This window comes from Mauremys mutica, chromosome 1 (assembly GCF_020497125.1).
Source record: "Mauremys mutica isolate MM-2020 ecotype Southern chromosome 1, ASM2049712v1, whole genome shotgun sequence".
NCBI lineage: Eukaryota > Metazoa > Chordata > Testudines > Geoemydidae > Mauremys > Mauremys mutica.
The window spans coordinates 238130617-238153491 of NC_059072.1; positions in this window are offsets into that span (position 1 = coordinate 238130617).

Genomic DNA, 22875 nt, shown 5'->3' on the forward strand with positions numbered 1-22875 from the left:
CATTCCTAGTGATTTTATAGTCCTCTGATGGATGGCTCTTATCAGCAGTCATGAACAATTGTGACTTGGGCAGAAAAGGCCATAAATATTGCTGAAACCAGCAAACTCCAAGCTAATGTCCCATGGGCCTTTTGGCCATTTCAGGGGTTTATGTGGGATTGGATGGTAGGGATAGAAAACTTTAAAGCAATGGGAAGTGCTTCCCCCCCTCCTTATAATTTATTTATTAACTTTGATCCATCACAGCCAGTTCAGCATCCCTGTATCACTGGACATGTGTAAATATTGAACACTAAGTGTTGCTTGAGCAAAGAGCTTTATGGATATACCAATTATGCCATATTTGCAGGCCTTTCAGGGAGCCTGTGAATGACAAAGTATTGGATCCAAATAGCCAGAAAAATATGTTGCCCTGTACCAGTTTGCCAATTATTTTAGTCATGAACAGTGAGGTGGCAATGGCAAGGGAAATGAGAGAAAGTAAGTGACCAACTGGATATGTGGGGTTGAGGGGAGAGGGGATGACAACAAGTAAAATCAGATGTAATTCAAGACATCCAAGAGAATTAAAAGATTTGGAACGGGATGGCTTAGTAATAGAATTGATAGGCTTTAAGATCAGAAAGGCTATATGATGGGGTGATACCCCCATCCCAGGCTAGAAAAGGTTTAAGCTCAGACTTGAGCTCAGTTGCCCACACCCACCACACCTGTGCTGAATTGAAAAGGGGAAAATCTAGTAGTGGAGGCTGGAGAGAGGAAGATCACAAGCAGAGTGCTGGGAGGTGAGGAATTGTGTGAAGACAGTCTGGCTGGAGTTGAGTGTTGGAAGAAAGCCAGAAACATAGTGATTGAACTGGAACCCTCTGACTGAGGGGTATGAGACCAAGGGATAATGATTGACAATTATTTATAGGAAAGGGACCGGGAGGTAGAGGCTGGCTGACTAGAAGATTTCTTTCTATTGTACTGTTTAGGATTTTTTGAATAGTTAACTTTAAGTACCCAATCACTGGAAATAGTCACTCTAGATAAAAGACTGGCCCCTGTGCAAAAGGACTCATTTAGCAAGGGGGAGGTTGCTTGGCAACAAAGTACCTGTCAGGAGATTGTACTCATGTGGGGAAGCTGGCAAGTATGTCACCTGACACAGGGCTGAAGGTTTTAAAAAGGAAGACACTGTTCCACTCAGGAGCCATTTTCCTCCAGTCTATGAAGCAGAAGCATCCCAGCATGTTTCAATCCATGAGCTGTGCACTGAAGCAGATGTAATGAAAAGTTAAATTCTATCATGCCATTCGGCCAAAAGGTGGCACCATGTGTCCCATTTACCTGAAGCTCCCAACAACCATTCTTTGTAAACAGACACATGAATATTAAAAGTTATTACCATAAAGGCCCTGAGGCTATGAGGAAATTCCTGGCTTTGACCTCAGCTTGATTTGGACTTGGACCCTAAACCTGACACAGACTCTGAACTGTGGTATTGACCCTGACCTGGAACACGACTGAACTCCTCTGCGACTCCCAGCCTCTAACTCCCTATTCTAACTCTTGGCCTTGACTGTCCTTGTTAGGATCCTGACACTTATGTTCTTATATTATTATGACTCAAAGATTCCACACTGGTCCTAGCCAGTTATTGCAACTAATGGACAGCCAGATGACCAAGTTGTCATTTGTTTGGCTCATGTAATTAAAAAAACAATGTGATTCGGAGACTTGACAGATTGATCCAGACTGAACTTTAAAGATAGCATGGCAGTGTAAGTTTTGTAAATGGTAAAGATGTGAAACAAAGAGGGAGATGTGATGGAATGCTAAATTGCACTAACTATACTATTCAGCCACTAGGTAATGCAGTGTGTAACATGTTCAACTTAAGCTCACAACAGCCATTCCTGGCAGCATATTAAAGGCTCGCGTGTCCTCATGATACAGATCTCTGGTGTATCTTTATGAGAGGGCAGCCCTGTAGCCAGTTATCTGGCACAGGCGTCTTACCTGCAGGCAGCAGCCCTGCAACCTACTGTGTACAAGAGCTATATGACAGCAGGACTCTGGAAACCCCAAGGGACTCTGACCTCCATCCAAACAACTCCCTGGTGTAGAGGAAACTAAGGTGGAGCTATGCATGTATTGTCTTATGATCTGTACTCTGGAGTGCTTTATATGATTAAGTAGTAGAGCATAAATGTGTTAGACTTTGTGCAGAGTATGTCAATGAGTGTTAACTGCTTCACAACCAGAACTGTCACCTTTTGGATGGAGTTCTGAGAGGATGTATCTAAGTACAAGGCAGTCTGAAGGGTGAGTTCTGTGCCCAGAGCGAGCAGGTAGCTGAACAGTGAATCCCAGTTTCAGAATAGGGTGCCAGATAAAAAGTCTACACCTGGAGTGTGTCTAGGAACCCCAAGTTTGGGACAATGACTGGTCTTCATTCAGCCTCCAGGGTCTAAAAATCTCAAAATCCAGAGCAAAAGAGAGGCTTGGATTCCCCTCACAGCAATCATAGTGAGTGGCCAGATGGAGAGCCCTTGCTAAGATTTGTGATAGAATGGTGTCAGCATTTGAGATTTACATGGGAATGTATCAGAGGGATAGCCATGTTAGTCTGGATCTGTAAAAGCAGCAAAGAGTCCTGTGGCACTGTCATAGGTTTGTTCCCCACTCTGAACTTTAGCATCCAAAAGGTGGGGAACTGCATGTACCCTTCTAAGCTTAATTCCTAGCTTAGATCTGATAGCACTGCCACCAACCAAAAATATAGTGTTTTGGTACACTTTCCATTTCCCCCAAACCTTCCCTGGGGAACCCAAGACCCAAATCCCTTGGGTCTTAACACAAGGGGAAATAAACCATTCCCCCACCTTTCCCCTCCCAGACTTTCTCTCCCTTGGTTACCCTGAGAGGCTACACTGATCCAAACTCCTTGGATCTTAAAAAAACAAAGAGGAATTCACCGTCTCCCCTCCTTTTTTCCCCCACCAATCCCTGGTGAGTCCAGACCCAATTTCCTGGATCTTAAAACAAAGAAAAATCAATCAGGTTCTTAAAAAGAAAGCTTTTAATTAAAGAAAGAAAAAGTAAAATTTTATCTCTGTAAAATCAGGATGGAAAAATGTTTACAGGGTATTCAGTTCATATAACCTAGAGGGACTCCCTCCCCCGTTCTAAGATTCAAAGTTACAGCAAACAGAGGTAAAAAATCCTTCCAGCAAAATACACATTCACAAGTTAGAAAACAAACATAAGACTAATCCGCCTTTCTAACTAGTACTTACTATTTTGAACATATAAGAGACTGTTTGAGAAAGATTGGAGAAACCTGGTTGCACGTCTGGTCCCTCTTAGCCCCAAGAGCGAACAGCCCCCAAACAAAGAACACAAAACAAAGACTTCCCTCCACCAAGATTTGAAAGTATCTTGTCCCCTTATTGGTCCTCTGGTCAGGTGTCAGCCAGGTTTACTGAGCTTCTTAACCCTTTACAGGTAAGAGAGACATTAACTCTTAACTATCTTTTATGACAGGCACCTTATAGACTAACAGACGTATTGGAGCATGAGCTTTCGTGGGTGAATACATGCATGCATCCGACAAAGTGGGTATTCACCCACGAAAGCTCATGCTCCAATATGTCTGTTAGTCTATAAGGTGCCACAGGACTCTTTGCTGCTTTTACGTGGGAATGTGTGAAGTTTTTTTAAAGAAAACTTTTCCAAGGGCTTATGCTTTTGCTCTTAAAGTCAAAAGAGGGAGCAGATATTTTGGTTTGTTTCAGGTATAAGTTAGCAAGCATGAATTATGAACAGCTCAGGAAACAGCAACTTCTAGGCTTGTGTGTGTGTGTCAATGTCTGGCTGCTGATGTTTAGAAGAAATGGGAATTGGTGGCCATGCTGTGCTCATATGATCTGAAGCAGGATGGAGTAGTCACTCCAAATATGGACGGAGAGCTCCTTTTTCCTCTTACAGGGCCTCCAGGTAACCAAGGAGACTGTGACACAGACTATTCCCCAGACAGTTGAGCAGATGCAGTGAGGATAAATGACACAGAACAGCAGAGGCTGGGTCAGAGGTTGAAGTTCAAGGAAGAACAATTAAAATTTCAGAGATCCCAGTTGGAGCTGGTTGCTCCAAGTGTCAGAATGAGCAAGCAGAGCTAGAGTGACAGAGATGGGGAAAGGAATGACAGCTGGAGGAGAAGAGGATGGAAGAATGAGAGAAACTTGGTTTTTGGAAAGACTGGGCAAGAAAACCATTATTCATGGCTGTGGACGGGCCCTGGTTACTTGGTCCCTCAGATGGCATAGATAAATTGTTGCCTCACTAAAGAAATGAAAATGACATAGATCTGTTTTTAAATGCTTTTGAGAGGTCTCATGAGTTAAGTTGTGTGGCTGATGATGACTCGGTCAGGTATTTGTTCCCCTTAGTGACAGGGAAGGCACTAGAGGTGTTCACCCAGATGCCTACGTAGTACATGACAAGAATCTGAATTACAACAGCATTTTTTTCTTCAGTCCAGAACTCTTTGATTTAGATAATGCTTTCTTGTCTCACTCAAGAGTGTTTCACAATTTTAAAATTATCAGCATCAGCGTTTGGGAAGCATAATTGGAATGACACCATTTAAGCTTCTTACTGAAATTTAGTTGTACTGTTGCCGAACTTTCACCCATGAAGAAATATTCGTGGCATGCAAATTATTATTTTTCTTCTAGAGCTACCTTGTCTGTTAGGTGTCAAACATGTATTTTCTATGAAGGCAGTATGTTCTTCATTAAAGAAAGGACTTGTTGAGACACAGGAATAATCTGCTCTTTTTAAAAAATGTGTTTCCACTTTTAAAATCAAAATGTGAATTTTAGTTATAAGCTGCGTTACATCAAGCCCTCTGTATTTACTAAAACCAGCAGCCAGAATGACTTTCTTACTACTGTGAGTTCAGTGCTGAGATTTTATAAAAGCTTTTATGAACAATATAAACAGCTTTTAGTCTGGGCAGCAATGCTTTACTGACATTGTATTTGTTACACAGCTCTCTGTGAGAATCTGTGGTAAGTGGTAGAGTTTGCTGTGTGCCTTTGTCCCACATATTGACTCTAGCGAGAGACAAGGTAGCTTCCTGGGAACCAGACATTGTTGTGTGGGCTGAGATATCTATATGAGAGGTTTTCCTGCATACTGTTTATGACCAGCTCAGTTCCAGGACTGTTGTCTTTGTATAAATAAAGCAAGTTACACTGAGTATATACCAAGACCATGCATCACTGATTTCTCCTCTAATGGGAAGCTGACTTAGAAGACTCTAGAATTCTGCTACCAGTTGTCAGGGAGGCAACACTGGTGTTGTGTATTTGGTTGTCATGGGTTTTGTTACTATGGCAACTGAGTTAGACTATTAAGGGATAGCTCAGCCGGTTTCAACCGGCTGAGTGAGCTCTCTGTGTCTGTAAATAAAATGGAGGTTTTGGTTAGCTGTCTGCTCTCTGGCCTCAAGTGATTGCTTCCTACACCGGCTGCCCCAAGGATATAACACTGGCGACGAGGGTGGGATCCTGGGGCTGCTCCAGTAACAGAAGGAAGTAGAAGTCAAGGTAAAGACCAAACAAAGAAAAAAAGCTGCTTGTTTGCACTGACTGTGAAAGTGAAACTAAAAATCATGGCTACTCTGACCAGGCCCCTGGAGCCTTTTGATGAGAATACAGAGCAGTGGCATGTGTATACTGAGCGTTTTGAGCTTTTTGGTATTGCAAATGACATTACAGAAGCGAAGAAGGTGCCAATATTCTTAACTGTTGTAGGGGCTAAAACCTACTCTCTGCTACGCAGCTTACTACACCCTGTTAAGCCTGAGACTAAATCTTACAGTGACATAGTGGAAATCCTGGGGTCTCATTTCTCCCCAAAACCACTGGTAATTGCTGAAAGATATAGGTTCCACAAAAGAGACCAAAAGGAAGATGAAACAGTTGTACAATTTGTAGCCATTTTAAAAAAGCTAGCAGAACACTGTGAATTTAAAGAGATGTTAAATGATGCCCTGCGTGACAGGTTAGTGTGTGGCCTCTGCAGTGAAGCTATACGGAAGCGCCTACTGACAGAGGCTCAGCTTACATTACAGAAGGCTGTTGATATTGCTGTCTCCATGGAACTGGCTACAAGGGAGGCACAATACATCGGTGCACCCCCTAGGGTGCAAAAAGTGTCACAAGAACCGACCCACAAAACTGTGCAGAGTCAAGAATGTTACCGCTGTGGTAAGCCTGGACACCAGGCATCAGAATGCTGGTGTAAGGACCTGGTGTGTCGACACTGTGGCAAAAAGGGACACATTGAGTATGCCTGTAAACAAAAGAAAAAGAGGCCTGTGGTCTGGCCGACAAAAAGAGGAACCTTGCATACCCTATAGCAGACCCAGGATGATCAAGGTGACACCGCCTCACAAGAGGAAGTGCCACTGCATGTTTTGTCTTTGGCAGCGGGCTCACATGAATACTGGGTAACCCCCTTATTGGAGGGCAAACCTATACGCATGGAACTAGACACCGGTGCAGCTGTCTCGCTGGTTCCTGAGACTGTGTATAAGGAAAAGCTACAGCATCTTCCGCTTAAGGCAACAAAAACTGTTCTGAAGACGTATACAGGTGAAGCTGTGCCCATGTTGGGCACTATTGATGTTAAGGTGGAGCTCAATGGACGGGCGGCTAAATTGCCACTGTTTGTGGTGAGAGGTAACTACCCAGCCTTAATGGGTAGATCTTGGCTTGGGAAGATTCAGCTGAACTGGGCAGAAGTGCACCGGATGACTAAAGAAGAAACCAGTCTAACCCCTATACTAAGGAAACATGCTGCTGTTTTTGGAGATGATTTGGGAAGTATGAAAGGAATCACTGTGACATTGAACATTAAACCTGGCAGTCCACCAAAATATCTGAAAGCCCGAACTGTGCCATATGCCATCAGGCCAAAAGTTGAAGCAGACCTGGAGCGCCTGGTCACCAATGGAGTCCTAATACCAGTTACCCATAGCTCATGGGCCACTCCTATCGTTCCAATAGTGAAGAAAGATGGCTCTCTCCGGATTTGCGGTGATTTTAAAGTCACTGTCAACCCAGTGTTGTGTGCAGAGCAATACCCGCTTCCCCGCATCGATGACCTCTTCGCAGGCCTGGCTGGGAGACAAAAGTTCAGTAAGATTGATCTGAGTCAAGCATATTTACAGATGCATGTCGATGAAAAGTCCCAAGAGCTGTTGACTATTGTGACTCATAAGGGGCTTTATCGATAGTGTCGCCTACCCTTCGGAATCACATCGGCTCCCGCCCTGTTCCAGAGGGCTATGGACCAGATCTTGTGTGGCTTGTCAGGAGTTCAGTGCTATCTGGATGATATCCTGGTCACTGGAAGAAATGAAGAGGATCACTTAAAGAATGTAGAGGCTACCCTACAAAGACTGGAAGAGTATGGCCTACGAGTTCGCAAAGACAAGTGTGAATTCTTCAAGCCCTCTGTTGAATATTTGGGACACATCATCGATTCTGCAGGTCTTCATAAGGCCCCTGCAAAAGTGAAAGCTATTGTGGAGGCTCCCCCACCTCGAAATGTAAGCCAGCTGCGCTCATTTCTAGGACTACTGAACTATTATGGAAAGTTCATCTCACAGTTAGTCACACTGCTAAAACCACTTCATGAGCTCCTTGGGCAGAACAAGGCCTGGAAGTGGACTGAAGCCTGTGATGTTGCATTTAACAAAGCTAAGGATGCATTGTTAAATTCTGAAGTTCTAACGCACTTTGATCCATCCTTACCCCTGCAATTGGCCTGCAATGCTTCCCCTTATGGAGTGGGAGCGGTCGTGTCACACATTATGCCTTCGGGAGAAGAAAGACCTATTGCTTTTGCTTCACGCACTCTAAGCAAAGCAGAAACTAACTACGCCCAAATCGAACGTGAGGCATTAGGAATTGTTTTTGGAATTAGGAAGTTTCATCAGTACCTGTTTGGGCGAAAGTTTACTCTTCTTACAGACCATCGACCTCTGACATCAATTTTTGGACCCTACACAGGCATTCCCCCATTAGCTGCTAGTCGTATGCAACGTTGGGCATTGATACTTTCTGCACACACATATGAAATCAAATATCGGAAATCCACTCTGCACGGCAATGCAGATGGCCTCTCAAGGTTGCCTTTACCGGTCAAACATCAAGATAGTGCCCAAAAGGAAATCTTCTACTTTGAACAGGTAGAGAATACACCCATCACTGCTACTCAGATAAAGAAGGCAACCCGCGTTGACCCAGTATTATCCCAAGTTATGGACCTGGTGATGCATGGAAAATCTCGACAAACCTCTCCGGTCTCACCCGACCTTGTTCCCTACATGTCCAGGCGGATGGAGTTATCGGTCCAATCTGGTTGTTTGTTGTGGGGGAGGCGTGTCATTATTCCACCACCCCTGAGATCACAGATGTTAGAACAGCTACATTCCGGTCACTGTGGAATAGTGCGCATGAAGGAAATTGCACGAAGCTATTTTTGGTGGCCTAGATTGGACAGTGCTATTGAAGAGAAGGCAAAAGCTTGTATGTCATGTCAGGGTGTAAGAAATGCACCCCAGTTGGCACCCCTACACCCATGGGACTGGCCTGAAAACCCGTGGCAACGTATTCACGTTGACTTTGCTGGCCCCCTTGAAGGAAGCATGTTCTTGGTGGCAGTAGATGCCCATTCTAAATGGCCAGAAGTCTCTATAATGCAGTCCACTACTGCAGAGAGTACTATTCAAAAACTACGAGGACTCTTTAGTCGTTTTGGTCTGCCAGAACAACTTGTGAGCGACAACGGACCGCAGTTCGTCTCTCAGGAGTTTCAAAATTTTATGAAGGCAAATGGGATACACCACATCACGTCAGCACCATATCATCCGTCCACCAACGGATTAGCTGAAAGATTTGTGCAGACAATGAAAAACGCTTTGAAATCAGCAAAGGGACAACACTCCATTCAAAAGCGTCTGGATACCTTCTTACTTTCCTATAGAAACACACCTCATGCTACGACCCAGGCTTCTCCAGCCTTTCTAATGATGGGACGACAGCTGCGCACTTACTTTGATCTGCTGAAACCTTCTGAACCCAGACAAACTGTGCAACATCAGCAGCAATATCAAGTCATCAGACGGGCACCCCGAGCAAAAGACCGAACCTTTAGCCCAGGACAGCCAGTTTTGGCTCGGAATTATACTTCCAGAGCTAAATGGGTCCCAGCCACAGTCATCACTCAAACAGGACCTGTTTCCTATACAGTCCGGACTGCAGAGAATCTTACCTGGCGGCGACATGTAGATCAGCTGTTGCCAGGTCATGCCAGTCTTCAGGACGCATCTGCAGTTGAGGGGTCTGACTTCACCCCTCCTGGTGAGACACCGAATCATGAGTCACCTGTTCCTGACTGTTCTCCTCCATTACCGCCGGCAGCTGAGATACCCCTTTGCCCAGCACGAGCTGATACCACCTCCTCACCTATTCATGCTGCGGACCCTGAGCCCCTAGTACTTTCGGGTGCAACAACACCAGAAGTTCGCCGTAATCCACCTAGAGACAGAAGGCCTCCTCATCGGCTGGATCTTTAGTTAGGGCGAACCCACGGTTATGGGGCAAAATAATCCCCAGGGTTTAGCCAGGAATGGAGGCAGTCTACCCTCCTTCTCTAGTTTAGTGTGTGTTTTATTTAGGGGATGTTCTTATTGGGGGGGAGGAATATGTTGTGTATTTGGTTGTCATGGGTTTTGTTACTATGGCAACTGAGTTAGACTATTAAGGGATAGCTCAGCCGGTTTCAACCGGCTGAGTGAGCTCTCTGTGTCTGTAAATAAAATGGAGGTTTTGGTTAGCTGTCTGCTCTCTGGCCTCAAGTGATTGCTTCCTACACCGGCTGCCCCAAGGATATAACAACTGGTGTCAGAAGGGATCTCTCTCTCTCTCTCTCTCTGTATATATATAAATAACAATTTGGGGTGGCAATGTTATTAACTGATGTAGATTAACATTTGTGAACTTTGTGGCAGAAGTGGATTTGTAGTAATCTATATTCCTTTGATTCAGTATTAATGCAACGAATGATAATATTGAGCATCTAAAACTTCTGGCTGAACATCAAACCAATAGTAGAATTAAATGAAACTGTCTAAACTGTCTAAATATGGTGTTTTGAGCATAAGTCCTGTGATAGCCTGGGTCTTGTGTAAAAATTTTTCAGGAGCTATCACTCCTTTTATTACTAGAGAAATTCTCCAGTCTCCACTTTGTTTTTCTGATCTCTATTCTGAATAAGCAAAAGTCATTCCACCCTGAGATTAATGCTGCAGACACTGAGCATGCTCAGTGAAAACCTAGGATTTCTAAGAGCCAGGGTCTTCCTTCCCCTCCAGCAGTCAGCCTAGACTGAGCAGCTCTGAAGGCTTTTATACCTGTTCTCCAGTTGGAGCATGCCCAGCAGAGCTTCTGGGGCATGGCTTCCTCTGCTAGGATGGAAGGGTTAACCCCTGCGGTAGCAGTGAAGGGCCGCTCTGCCCCTTCACAGAGGTTATACCCATGTCCTTCAGTACTTCCTTAACAATCCTGGAAACTCATACCTCAGGAAGAACAGATTAAGGGGGCAATAGGCAAGTTATTATAGGGGCACTAACAGTGTGGGACTCACCCCTGCAGTGCCTCCTGCCAGTCATTCAGGGAATTAGCGTTTCCAGCCTCTGGAGCACCCTCTGCAGGCCAGTGTCCCGCTTGCCCCAGTGCCCCTTCTCTCAGGGTTCTGCCCCCTGCAGTACCCCACAGCCTCACTGGGTCTCCCCTCCCCAGGGAACCCCCACCATTTATCCCTACCTCACCTCAGTCTATGGCCACTGCCAGTCTCAATATAGCCCCTGTTCACTGGGGCAAACTGCAGTGTAAATGCCACTCATCACCAGCAAGGGGGGCAGGGTTGGACCTGCTGCCTCTGCCTACCCTTGGGCTGCCCTCTACAACCCCAATACCTTTATTTGGCCTTTAACAAGTCCTGCAGCCTGGCAGGTTTCTAGGCCAGAGCTCCCCAGCTCCTCTGGCCTTCCCCCAGCCCTGCTCCAGTCTCGGTAGCCTGCTTAGCTCTTAGCAGCCAGGCCCATCCCTCTCCACATCAAGCTAGAGTGAGACTCTGAGTGAGCTTCTGGCCCACAGCCTTTTATAGGGCTGATTGGAGTGTGGCCCCAGCTGAGGCTGCTTCCCCAATCAGCCTAGGTTTTTCTCTTCCCAGAACAGCTCTCTCCCCAGGCTGTTGTAACCCCTCCGGGCAGGCACCCTGAAAATGGATTTGGGGATAACACTTTGGTTGTTCCAAAGTGCTGACCCAGAGTCAAAAGAAGTCTCATTATTAACACCTCAGCTCCTAGAGGCCAGAGAGTGCATACAAATCTCTGCTTTCACTTAAAGTTTCCAACCCTTGTGGCTGTGGGCAAAAACCTTGAAAATATGACCTGAGGTAAATTTAAAGGCTCAAAAACCAGAAGGTAAATATAAGGAGCCCAAAATATATAACTTTTTTAAATCTCATGAGTGTGTCAGGTCTGACTGATGTTTTTGAATGCTTGGGGTTTGCAATACTATGCTGATTTATATCCAAACTAAAACATCCCCCCCAACAAGAGGAAAATGTGCATTCAATGATTGATTTAAACTGAAAAGTTCCTGATGTAAAGAAATAGATATTCAGTAGAATCATTTTACTCTAGCACCAAATCTTAGACTAGTCATTCCCGTGTCCTCCAGCACTTTGAAACATCAGAAAGAGAAGAACAGGAATGCAGATGAGAAAACACTCTAGACTTGTCTAAATGGTGGGGTAATGCATCCTATAGGAATGTGATTTCTGAAATGCACTAACGTGTTGCGCATTAATTGGTTAACACTGGTGTGCACTAAAGGTTCACTTGTACACTTTAACATGCTGCTTGAAACAGTACTATCAGGTTAAAATGCACTGGCAGGCTGGGGCAAGTAATAAATGCACTTTAGAAATCACATCACTGTAGAGTATGTTACTCCACTGGGTAGACAAACCCTTCAACACACAACCACAATGGAGCTCTGTTAAAGGAAAGAGGCCTATATATACTTGAGTGGGGCAGGTGTGATACACAGCAATACCACACTGTTGTGATGGGGGCTAGGAGGTTTGCTGTGCCAAAGAGCAGGTATGGGAAGATGTTAACCTGATTTTTAGAGGTCTATTTTGGCTCTCTAATGATCTGACCAGAAGATACTCAGGTTCATATCCCAAAATCAGGCTACAGAATTAGAGAATGTGGAGAGTTGGAGCCTTGTAAGGACCTTTGGGATGCGTGGCAAGAACACTCCTGCTGATGACAGAGCCAGACTTTAGAGATTTTGTTATTAAAATAAAGGAAAAAGCTATCAAAGCTTCAAACCACAGAATTAGGAAAAAATAATAGTTACGGGGTACCTGTGATAACATTCCTTACAAAAGCTACCTAGATGAGCATACTCATCACCTTCCTTGGGAACTTATTGATAAGAGAGAAAGGACTAACCTCATCTCTGGTATGCCAAAATGACTCCAATATTCTGGGTTCCTCAATGCCAAGATGGTGGAGATAAGGATTAGATGTTGAGTAGCTAAATTATATTTAAAAGTTAATCTACAGCTAAACGAAAAGAACAGAAGGAACTAAAGAACTGAAAGCTAAACGAACTACCGCCACGGTGTGGTTTGCCCTCTTATAGGGTGTTGGCACTACCATGATTATTCATGTCAGTCTCCAAACTTCCTCACCCACATTCATGTCACTGCCCAAATCTCATTTCCTCACCCACATAAATCTTGGGTACACTTATGCTATCGGCTAACATATTCATACATATTAATAACAATTAGCTCATTCTCAAAACCATTGCCTTTGAACTGAACTGTTACTTCCATGTGCTTGTGGTGTACTTTGTGGTTACCGGTATGTCCTAGAATTTTGGTAAACACATTCAGTTCCCCAAAGTCTAAAAGGGTCATGTAGCAGGGTGAACCCCTGCTCCTTCCCTGAAGGGGTTAAAAACAGCCCTGGGACGGGGCTGTGGCAGGCGAAAACAGCCTTTAGGCTGGGCTGATTGGGGGAAGTGGCTGCAGCTGGGGCCACGCCCCAAACTGAACAGGGCCTTATAAGAAGGCCAGGGAAGCCAGAAGCCCAGACTGTATCTCTCTGTCTTTAGAGAGAGAAGGGCCTAGCTGCAGGGAGCTTGAGCCTGGATACCTGAGTGAAGCAGGGCTGGGGAAAGGCTGAGGAGCTGGGGAGCTCTAGCCTGGAAAGCCCCAGGCTGTGGCCTAGCAGAGGGCTAACAGGTACTGGGGGTTGCAGAGGGCAGCCCAGGGGTAGGCCAAGGCAGCAGGTCCAAACCCTCCTTGCCAGTGATGAGTTGGCTGATACTGCAGTCTGCCCCAGGACATGGGGCTAGACAATGACTGGCAGTAGCCATACACTGAGGCAAGGTAGGGATAGAGGGAGAGGGTTTCCTGGGGAGGGGAGACCCAGAGAAAAAGGGGTTACTGCCAGGGGGCAGCACCCCATCTAAAAGGGCACCGGGTCCAGGGAGGGACATGGGGGCCTGAGGACAGGCAGATCACCAGCCTGCAGAGGGCGCTCCAGTGCTGGAACAGAGCTAATTCCCGGAGTCACCAGCAGGAGGCACCGCAGGGCTGAGTCAGCCCATCTACAGGTCACCAGTAGGCCATTTATCTATGCCAAAGGTTACAAGCACTCATGCTAACTTGCTTTAGCTAATCATACAGGATACAGGCCTGTAGGTTCCTTTTGTTACAGCCAATTTATAATGACTAAAATTATTCAATATAAAAATAGAAGCCAAAATAATATAATCAATCAAACCAATAGAGCAAAACAGGATATATAATACAGCAGGAACATTTTCTTGGCTTCTGTAGCCTCCAGGCTTTGTGGGAAGAATATGTATCATAGGCTCAAGTTATATTCACTGAAAACTTAATATAAACCTGTAGAAAGAAGGGGGAGAAGGGGAATGGAAGGGTCTGTTGATGTATTTTAGTGCTGAATAGAAAAATACCCTACAAATGTATCATTCATTATGTTCCACACAGAACTTAACAAGTGATATTTCTGTATCAATCGTGAGATAGTCAGGAAAACAAAGTTTCAAACAAGGGACAAATATAATGCTCAGTGCCTGTTTATAGCTCCAAAAGTCTCACCTGCTTAACTACACTTTGCAAATATAGCTTCACATCACACATTTTAATTACACACGAAGCCAGTTCTCTTAGCACCTCACATCTGTACTTAGCACTTCTCATCTTCAAAGGGCTTTGTAAAGATTGACAGGAAAGTCTCATTAGTTTGCACTAGTATATGGAGCCTCATTGCTTAATGTAGGGGGACAGTGATACACCCTGAGAATGGCCACTGCTTCCCCTCTTTTCCTGAACAGGTGTTCTTCAAAGAGCGTCATCGCCACTTCTCCTATGCTCCCCATAGGACTAAGCTTAGACACATGAGGCAAGTAAAAATAACTATTTCTGGGTTACTATTGATACCTCTACTCTCGCCTGCTTCTGACAACAATGGAAAAGGGAGCTCAACACTAGACTTGGAAAACTGAGGCAAAAAAAAAATTGAGACTTGTGCAAGACCACACAGCAAGATAGTAGAAAGCCAGAATTTTTGGGGGGGTTAGCCCCATGCTCGGTCTACTAGACAATACTGATTCTTTAGTATTAAAGAGAAAGATCAATATTAGAGGGTGGTTGGAATCAGATTTTTCATTTCACAGGAAATGCAGTGAGTTCATAATCTTTTTCTGTTCCAAAATTAAATGAATGCAAAAACAAAAAATCCCATAAAATTTGTTTGGGTCAATCAAAATATTTTGTTGGGATTTTGACTTTTATGATGTATTACATAACGTAAAATTTAACATTGTAACAGTAACTTCAAAATGGAAAATTGAAACATTTCATTCTGAAAAGGTCAAAATAAATGTTTCAAGCTTAATAAAGCCCAAGTAGTTTCAATTTTTCTTTCACTATATTGTTTCATCAAAATGGACATACTTACTTTAACGGTTCATTTTTTAAAATCAGCATTTTCAGATGGGAAAACGTTCCACTGGAAAATTTCTGATCACCTCTATTAAATACAAGTATCAGCTATGGAAGGTGAAAGTTGAGGTAGTATCCAGTTCTTGACTGAATCAAACCAACTAAACATACGTTTTTGCAAATTTGGGATTGGAAGACCATTCTTGCTACAGCTAGCATTGCCACAAAATACTGCTCCAGGGAATTGTAGTGAAGTGTATGGACAACACCAAGATTTATGAGAGAAGATGAAATCAAATAAGAAAATCAGCACTTTGGAGATATGTGGGGAGGGGGACACAAAAAGCCTCTCACACATCCAGCCAATCATCATCAAGCAGTTCTCATCAAATGTTGACTTCAAAGGTGATTTTGGACCAGACTGGGACTCAGCTGCGTGAATCCAATTCTCAGCTCCACCACAGGTTTCCTCTGTAGTCCTACATCAGGATAGCTGGGGGCCTGGCTGGGGCATGAGCAGGAGTCTGTCAGAACTACCACGCACCTGGGAATTCAACATAGTGATGTAGAGTAGACTAGAGTCACTGCTTCCCTGAGTAGTCTGCCTTGGCAGGTCATCTAGTTAACCCCTTGCTTGGTTGATTGGCTGGGCCCTGGTTGATTGGCATGGCCCTATATTAGGACTTGTAAGTAATTGCACTGATTACTCACAAACTCAGACTCACGGATGATTCATTGCACCCTGAGGAGGTCATTTAATCTCTCTCTGTCTCATTTTCCCATCTATAAATGGGAATAATAATACTTTCCCCCACCCTCTTTCTGTCTGGTTGTGACAAAGTGGGAATTTTTTTGCAATATTTTTTAGTCCTGTGTGCCTCAGTTTCCCCTATAAGCTGAATTGTTACCCAGTGGGGATGAAAAAGGACTGTTTGCTCCCAGGGCAGGCTAAGAGACATAGGTATGGGTCTTGGTCCTCATATCAATGGAGCATCTGAGAAGACATCAAATCCAGTCACCAGGATATTGACACCAAGCAACCAACAACCCAGAGGGAGGAAGATTTCCCCACCTATCAGCAGGGAAGCAGAGCAACATTCCCCAGCTGGAGAACAAAGGAGTGGGAAGATGTGAAGTGAGGGGAATAAGAGTGGGCTGCTGGAAGGAGCCTGACTATGGAGGTCACAGATAGAGACAGAGATCCTGAACACTGGGTTTCACAACAGCTTAGCTGGGCTCTAGGAAAAAATGGTCTATGCTTTAACCTTCCTTTCTCTATGCTAATCGAAGGACTTCCTATAATGTGTTCCAGTTGACAGATAAACCCAACTGTTTTGACAAAACTGTTTGGTGTCACTGCAAATGCTTCGTGAGGCGCATTAACCACTGTACAAGTTTCTGTCAGGAGTCTGTCTTGGCTAGACTCACTGAACAGAGCACACAGTGTGAAGCAGGAGTGCTGAAGGCCCAGAGGTCCAGTCTAAAAGAGGCAGTGAAGCTACATGGTGTACCCTGGAGGAAATGAGACCCCTGGGTACCTGGCACACTGAAGAAGTTCTTCCTAGAGACTGTTCCAAAGCATTGATCCTGTGGATCTGTGACACTAGTCTGTTAGACTGTAAGCTCTTCAGGAAAAGGACTGTCTCTTACTATGTGCATGTGCAGTTCCTAGCACAAAGGGGTCTTGATTTCACTTGGGGCCTCCAGGAGCAACTATAATACTGCTAATAATAATTGAAAGTCATATAGGAAAGTAAAATATACCAGTTCCCAAAGGGTTTTGAACTATGGGGCTCCACAGCACCATAGTCTGTAACATTTAGAAAATATTTGTCACATGTAAATGTATCTGAAGGATAAATGAGGCATTCTGTTTCCCAGCCTGAAGATGCATTGCTGCTCTGCTGACCACAGATAACTGTATTACCTGTCAGCTGGAACCTTTTCTGTCTTTAACCGCACACTGTATTGAATCTTGATCAAATCTGATACTGACAAGTATCCCTGTAAACTAGCTTCCCTCCTAATGCAGTATTCCTCTCTAAATCACACTTCAGGCAACATGCAGGACGAGCAGAGCCGAGGGACGCTTTAGAGTGTTAGTTTATATTGTTGCCAACAATGGTTCCAATCTAAAGTAAGTGTTATCATCAGATGTGGGGTTTGTGCAGCTCTGAACCTTTTCTCACTGCTTGAGTTGCATTGTACATGCTTTCACTAAAGTCAAAGAAATAAAAAGCTCTCACTTCTGCAGCTAGAATATGTGTTTATTTCAGTGATTACAGAAAGGCACAAGAACACTTGTATCTTAGGCCTGGTCTACACTAGGACTTTAATTCGAATTTAGCAGCGTTAATTCGAACTAACCGCTCAACCGTCCACACCAGGAAGCCATTTAATTCGAACTAGAGGGCTCTTTAGTTCGAATTTGGTACTCCACCCCGGCAGGTGGAGTAACGCTAAATTCGACATGGCTAGTTCGAATTAGGCTAGGTGTGGATGGAAATCGAACTTAGTAGCTCCGGGAGCTATCCCACACTGCACCACTCTGTTGACGCTCTGGACAGCAGCCCGAGCTTGGATTCTCTGCCCAGCCACACAGGAAATGACCCGCGAAAATTTGAATTCATTTTCCTGTCTGGGCGGTTTGAATCTGACGTTCTGGTTGCACATCGGGGCGAGCTCCGCAGCACCGGCAGCAATGCAGAGCTCTCCAGCAGAGGAGTTCATGTAATCTCTGAATAGAAAGAGGGACCCGGCATAGACTGACCGGGAACTCTTGGATCTGATCGGTGTGTGGGGCGAGGAGTCTGTGCTTTCGGAGCTGCGCTCCAACGAACGGAATGCAAAGACCTACGAGAAGGTCTCCAAAGCCATGATACAGACTGAGGATACAGCCGTCATGCAACGCAGCACCGCGTGAAAATCAAGGACCCCAGACAAGGCTACCAAAAAATCAAAGCGGCCAACGGACGCTACGGAGCCTGCCACCACTGCCCCACCAGTGACCATGGACTCTGATGATGGGACAGTGTCGACGGACAGTTCCTCGACGATGTTCACGGACGGGGAAGATGAGGAAGGGTTTGTGGAGGACGAGGCAGGCGACAGCGCTTACAACGCTGGTTTCCCCGACAGCCAGGATCTCTTCATCACCCTCACGGAGATCCCCTACCAACCCTCCCCGGCCAGGAACCCGGATCCTGAATCAGGGGTAGGAGCAGTCGGTAAGTGCTTTAACCATGTTAACTTTTATTCTTAATATAACAGGAATCTGAAGTGTGTGAAAAGGAGGTCTCTGTATATATGGTGATAGAACAGAAATCCTCCTGGGAGAACGCCACGAAGCTCTCCTGCCGTTAATCGATAAGCATCAGCAGGAGGTTCCTGGGGAGAGCTGCCTTATTGGGTGCTCCGTGATAGCACACTTTTCCGCGCGAGGCTTTCATGCGGTATTCAGGGAGCACTGCCTCCCAGAGCACGGCTGCATAGGTCCGTGGTTCGTGCTAGATTTCACGCAGCATGCGCTCTCTATCTCCTTCAGTGCCTGTCCTCACGGTGATCTCGCTCGGAGACTCCTGCATCTAAGTAGGGGAAGAAATGTTACGTTACGCCTGGTCCAAAGTATTTTTAATAAATAAACGGACAGACGGCATAGCACAGACTCAGCACGCAGATGCGTGACGAGCGTAACGGAAAGCAAAAGAATCAAATGGACGCTCATGGAGGGAGGGGGGAACGAGGACGCAAGGTATCCCACAGTTCCTGCTGTCTCCGAAAAGCATTTGCATTCTTGGCTGATCTCCAAATGCTTCTAGGGTCAAACACAGTGTCCGCGGTGGGACGGGGCATAGCTCGGCAATTTACGCACCCCCCCGACCCCCAGAAGTTAAAGGGAAAACAATCCTCTGTTGACTCTTTTACATGTCACCGTATCTGTACTGAATGCTGCAGATAGACGCGATGGTGCAGCACTCAACACCAACATCCTTGCTCCCCCCACGCTATGGATGGCTGATGGTACAAAACGATGGAAATCCATCCTCATCATCAGCCTATTGGCACATGGGGCAGTGCAAAAGGGCTGGTAACCATGACAACCGTACCAACTTGCTTGGGACCGGTCGGTCAAGGCCGCCTGTTGCTAATTTTTCATGGTAGATGGTGCAGTATGGCTGGTAACCGTCCTCATCATTGCAACAGGGGGCTGAGATCCATCAGCCCCCACCCTTCATTGTAAAGAAAAGATTCAATTGCCCCTGGACTAGCAGAGGGATGAGTGGCTCCCTCCTCCACACCCCTTAATGTCATCTCTGGACTATCATTGCAGCTGGAGGCTTCCTTCCACTCATTTCTCACAAACGACTACCTGTTTCTATATGCATTCTATATTACTTCATCACACAAGTGGGGGGACAATGGTACTGGAACCCAGGAAGGCTGGGGGAAGAACGGAATGAACAGCTGGGGTTGTTTCAGGAGCACACCCTGTGAATAGCGTTCAGCTCAAAATTTATGCAGGATTGGACAGAGAGCAGCTGTGGTCTCTGGTTGTATGATACAGTGGTTCTCTAGTACACTTGCACATAATCTAGGCAGGACTGATTCTATTTTTAGATACCCAAAAAGGAGGGATTGACTCGGGGAGTCATTCCCAAATTTTGCTTTTGCGCCCCTGGCTGATCGACCAGGGGCACTTATGACAGCACCAAATGGCGCAGTGCAAAAGGACAGGTAACCATGACCATCTTATTACCGTCTTCTTACCAGTTCATGGTATGGTAGACGGTGCAGTATGCCTGGTAACCATCGCTGCTGTCATGCAAAAGCATAAGCATGCTGCTGTGTAGCGCTGCTGGTCCGCCTCTATCAGCGGCATACAGTACACATACGGTGACATACACAAAAGGCAAAATAGGGTCCATTGTTGCCACGCTATGGCGTGTGCCAGGGCATTTCATGGAAAACGTGATCGAAATGATTGTCTGCCCTTGCTTTCCCGAAGGAAGGAATGACTGGCGACATTTACCCAGAATCCACCGCGCAAATGATTTGTGCAACAGCAGGCACAGGGGTTCTCAACAAAAAATTCACAGAGACAGCCTAGACTCAGTTAATTGTTCGCAAAAAAGTATCATTGCAAGGAATTAACTAACTGTTTCCCATCTCACAGCTTCCACTGTCTCCAGACCTTCCACAGCATCCACCTCGCAGAGGCTGGCGAAGATTAGGCGGCGAAAGAAAAAGACAAGGGACACGATTTTCGATGAATGTGTGGGCTGCTACCTAGCCGAGGCGGACCAGCAGAGGCAGTGGAGGGAGAAAGTCTCTCTGTACCAGCGCTCACACAGCGAATGGGAGGAGAGGTGGCGTGAGGAACACAAGCAGGCGACTCAAGCAATGCTTGTACTACTGAGGGAGCAAACGGACACGATCCGGCGACTTGTGTATGTTCTGCAGGTCCGCTGCAGGACAGAGCCCCCGGCAGTATCTCTGCAACCGCCCTCCCCCGCCACAAAGTCACATACCCCCCTCACCCTAAATAACCAGGAGGATGCCCGCCCTGGGCCGTGAATACTGTCACTGCACCCCAGCAGAGTGCTCAAGTAACCAAAAGCTCTCATACCCTACGTTTGCATAAGTCCTTCCCTTCCGGACTCAAACAAGTCCCAATCCCAGTCCCATCCCATAACTGTGTACTTAAGTAATAAAAATACTTTGCTGTTAAGTACTGTTTCCGTCATGTTTCCTCACTGAAGACTGTGTTTGAATGGGGTGCGTGGGGAAGTGCGTTGCTAATTGCATAGGACAGGCACCTTTCGCAGGGTACAGACACGGGGGCCGGATCAGCAGCGGGTAACACACACAGTGCAGTCAGCAGGCACCGTGGTCGGTATGGGAGGTGGTTTCCAGGTTCTGTGTGGGCGGTGGGGATGTGACTTTTTAGCGGGGGAGGTCGGGTACAGATCTTATACAGCGGTCCTTGTTGTGGACCGCTGAGTCACGCAGCAGAGGAATCTGTATCCGTCCTCCTCCGCCACAAGGCCACATAGCCGCCCGCACACAGAATCCCAAAAAGGAGGGATGGAAGGCTCCGTTGAAACAAGCAGTCCGGCAATGCGGACCGCTGTAGGAGCAGGAGCCTGTCATTCCTTAAGTTTAGAGGCGGTCTTTACATCAGCGCACACCCTACCCACCGCAGTCTGCGTTCCAGTTTCGACCCTTTAACGAAAAGTCATGAATAAAGAAACCTCTCCTCAGTAACAGTGTGACATGTATTTTATTTTTACACGTGTCTTGGAAGTGGAGGAAACGGGGAGAACGGGGTATTTAACCGAAGAGGAGAGTCAACAGTAACTGGGTAAAGAAACAGGGGCAGGTTCAGCTTCTCTGTAAAGAAACTGAACAGTCACAGGTCACGCTGCTCGCTGCTCGCTGGTATTTGAAGAGTTCCTTGTCGCTGTCCCAGGCGCCTGTATAGGGCTTCATGAGCAAGTGCATTAGCGGGCAGGCTGGGTCACCGAGGATCACTATAGGCAAATGCACATCCACAACAGTTATTTCGTGGTACGGGAAGAAACTACCTTCCAGCAGGCGTCTGAGCAGCCCACAGTTCCTGAGAACACATGCATCAGGAACCTTGCCCGGCCATCCGACGTTCATGTTGGTAAAACGTCCCCTATGGTCCCCAAGTGCTTGCAGAACCATTGAAAAGTAGCCCAATTTCTCAGCAGCTGAATGTGGAAGAGGTGGACGATAAAGTGCGAGGAGGAGAAAACGGCGAGGATCGCAGCGGGCTCCATGCTTGCAGTGCTGTGGCGTCCACGCTTTCACTGACCAGAAAAGTGCACGAACAGATTGCCCGCAGGCGCTTTCAGGGAGGGAGGGAGTGAGGGCGTGATTGACGGTTCAATGACGACAGTTACCCAAAACCACCCTCGACACATTTTTTCCCCCAGCATGCATTGGGGGGAAATCCCAGAATTCAAATGGGCAGCGGGGACTGCGGGAACTGTGGGATAGCTTCCCACAGTGCACCGCTTCGAAAGTCGACGCCGGCCCCGTGAATGTGGACTCAGAAGTTCGAATTAGTGTATTTAGTATGGATACACAAATTCGACTTCATAAGGTCGAATCCACAAATTCGAATTAAGTAGATTCGAAATAGTCCTGTAGTGTAGACAAGGCCTTAGGGTATGTCTACACTACAAGACTATTTCGAATCAACTTAATTCGAATTTGTGGAATCGACCTTATGAAGTCGAAGTTGTGTATCCACACTAAATACACTAGTTCGACTGTGCGAGTCCACAGTAACGGGGCCAGCGTCGACTTTGGAAGCGGTGCACTGTGGGAAGCTATCCCACAGTTCCCGCACTCCCCGCTGCCCATTGGAATTCTGGGATTTCCCCCCAATGCATGCTGGGGGAAAAATGTGTCGAGGGTGGTTTTGGGTAACTGTCATCATTGAACCGTCAATCACGCCCTCCCTCCCTCCCTGAAAGCGCCTGCGGGCAATCTGTTCGTGCACTTTTCTGCTCAGTGACAGCGCGGGCGCCACAGCACTTTGAGCACGGATCCCGCTGCAGTTATGGCCGTTGTCAACTCCTCGCACCTTATCGTCCACCTCTTCCACAGTCAGCTGCTGAGAAATAGGGCTACTTTTCAATGGTGCTGCGAGCACTGGTGGACCATGGGGGACGTTTTACCAACATCAACGTCGGGTGGCCAGGCAAAGTTCATGACGTGCTT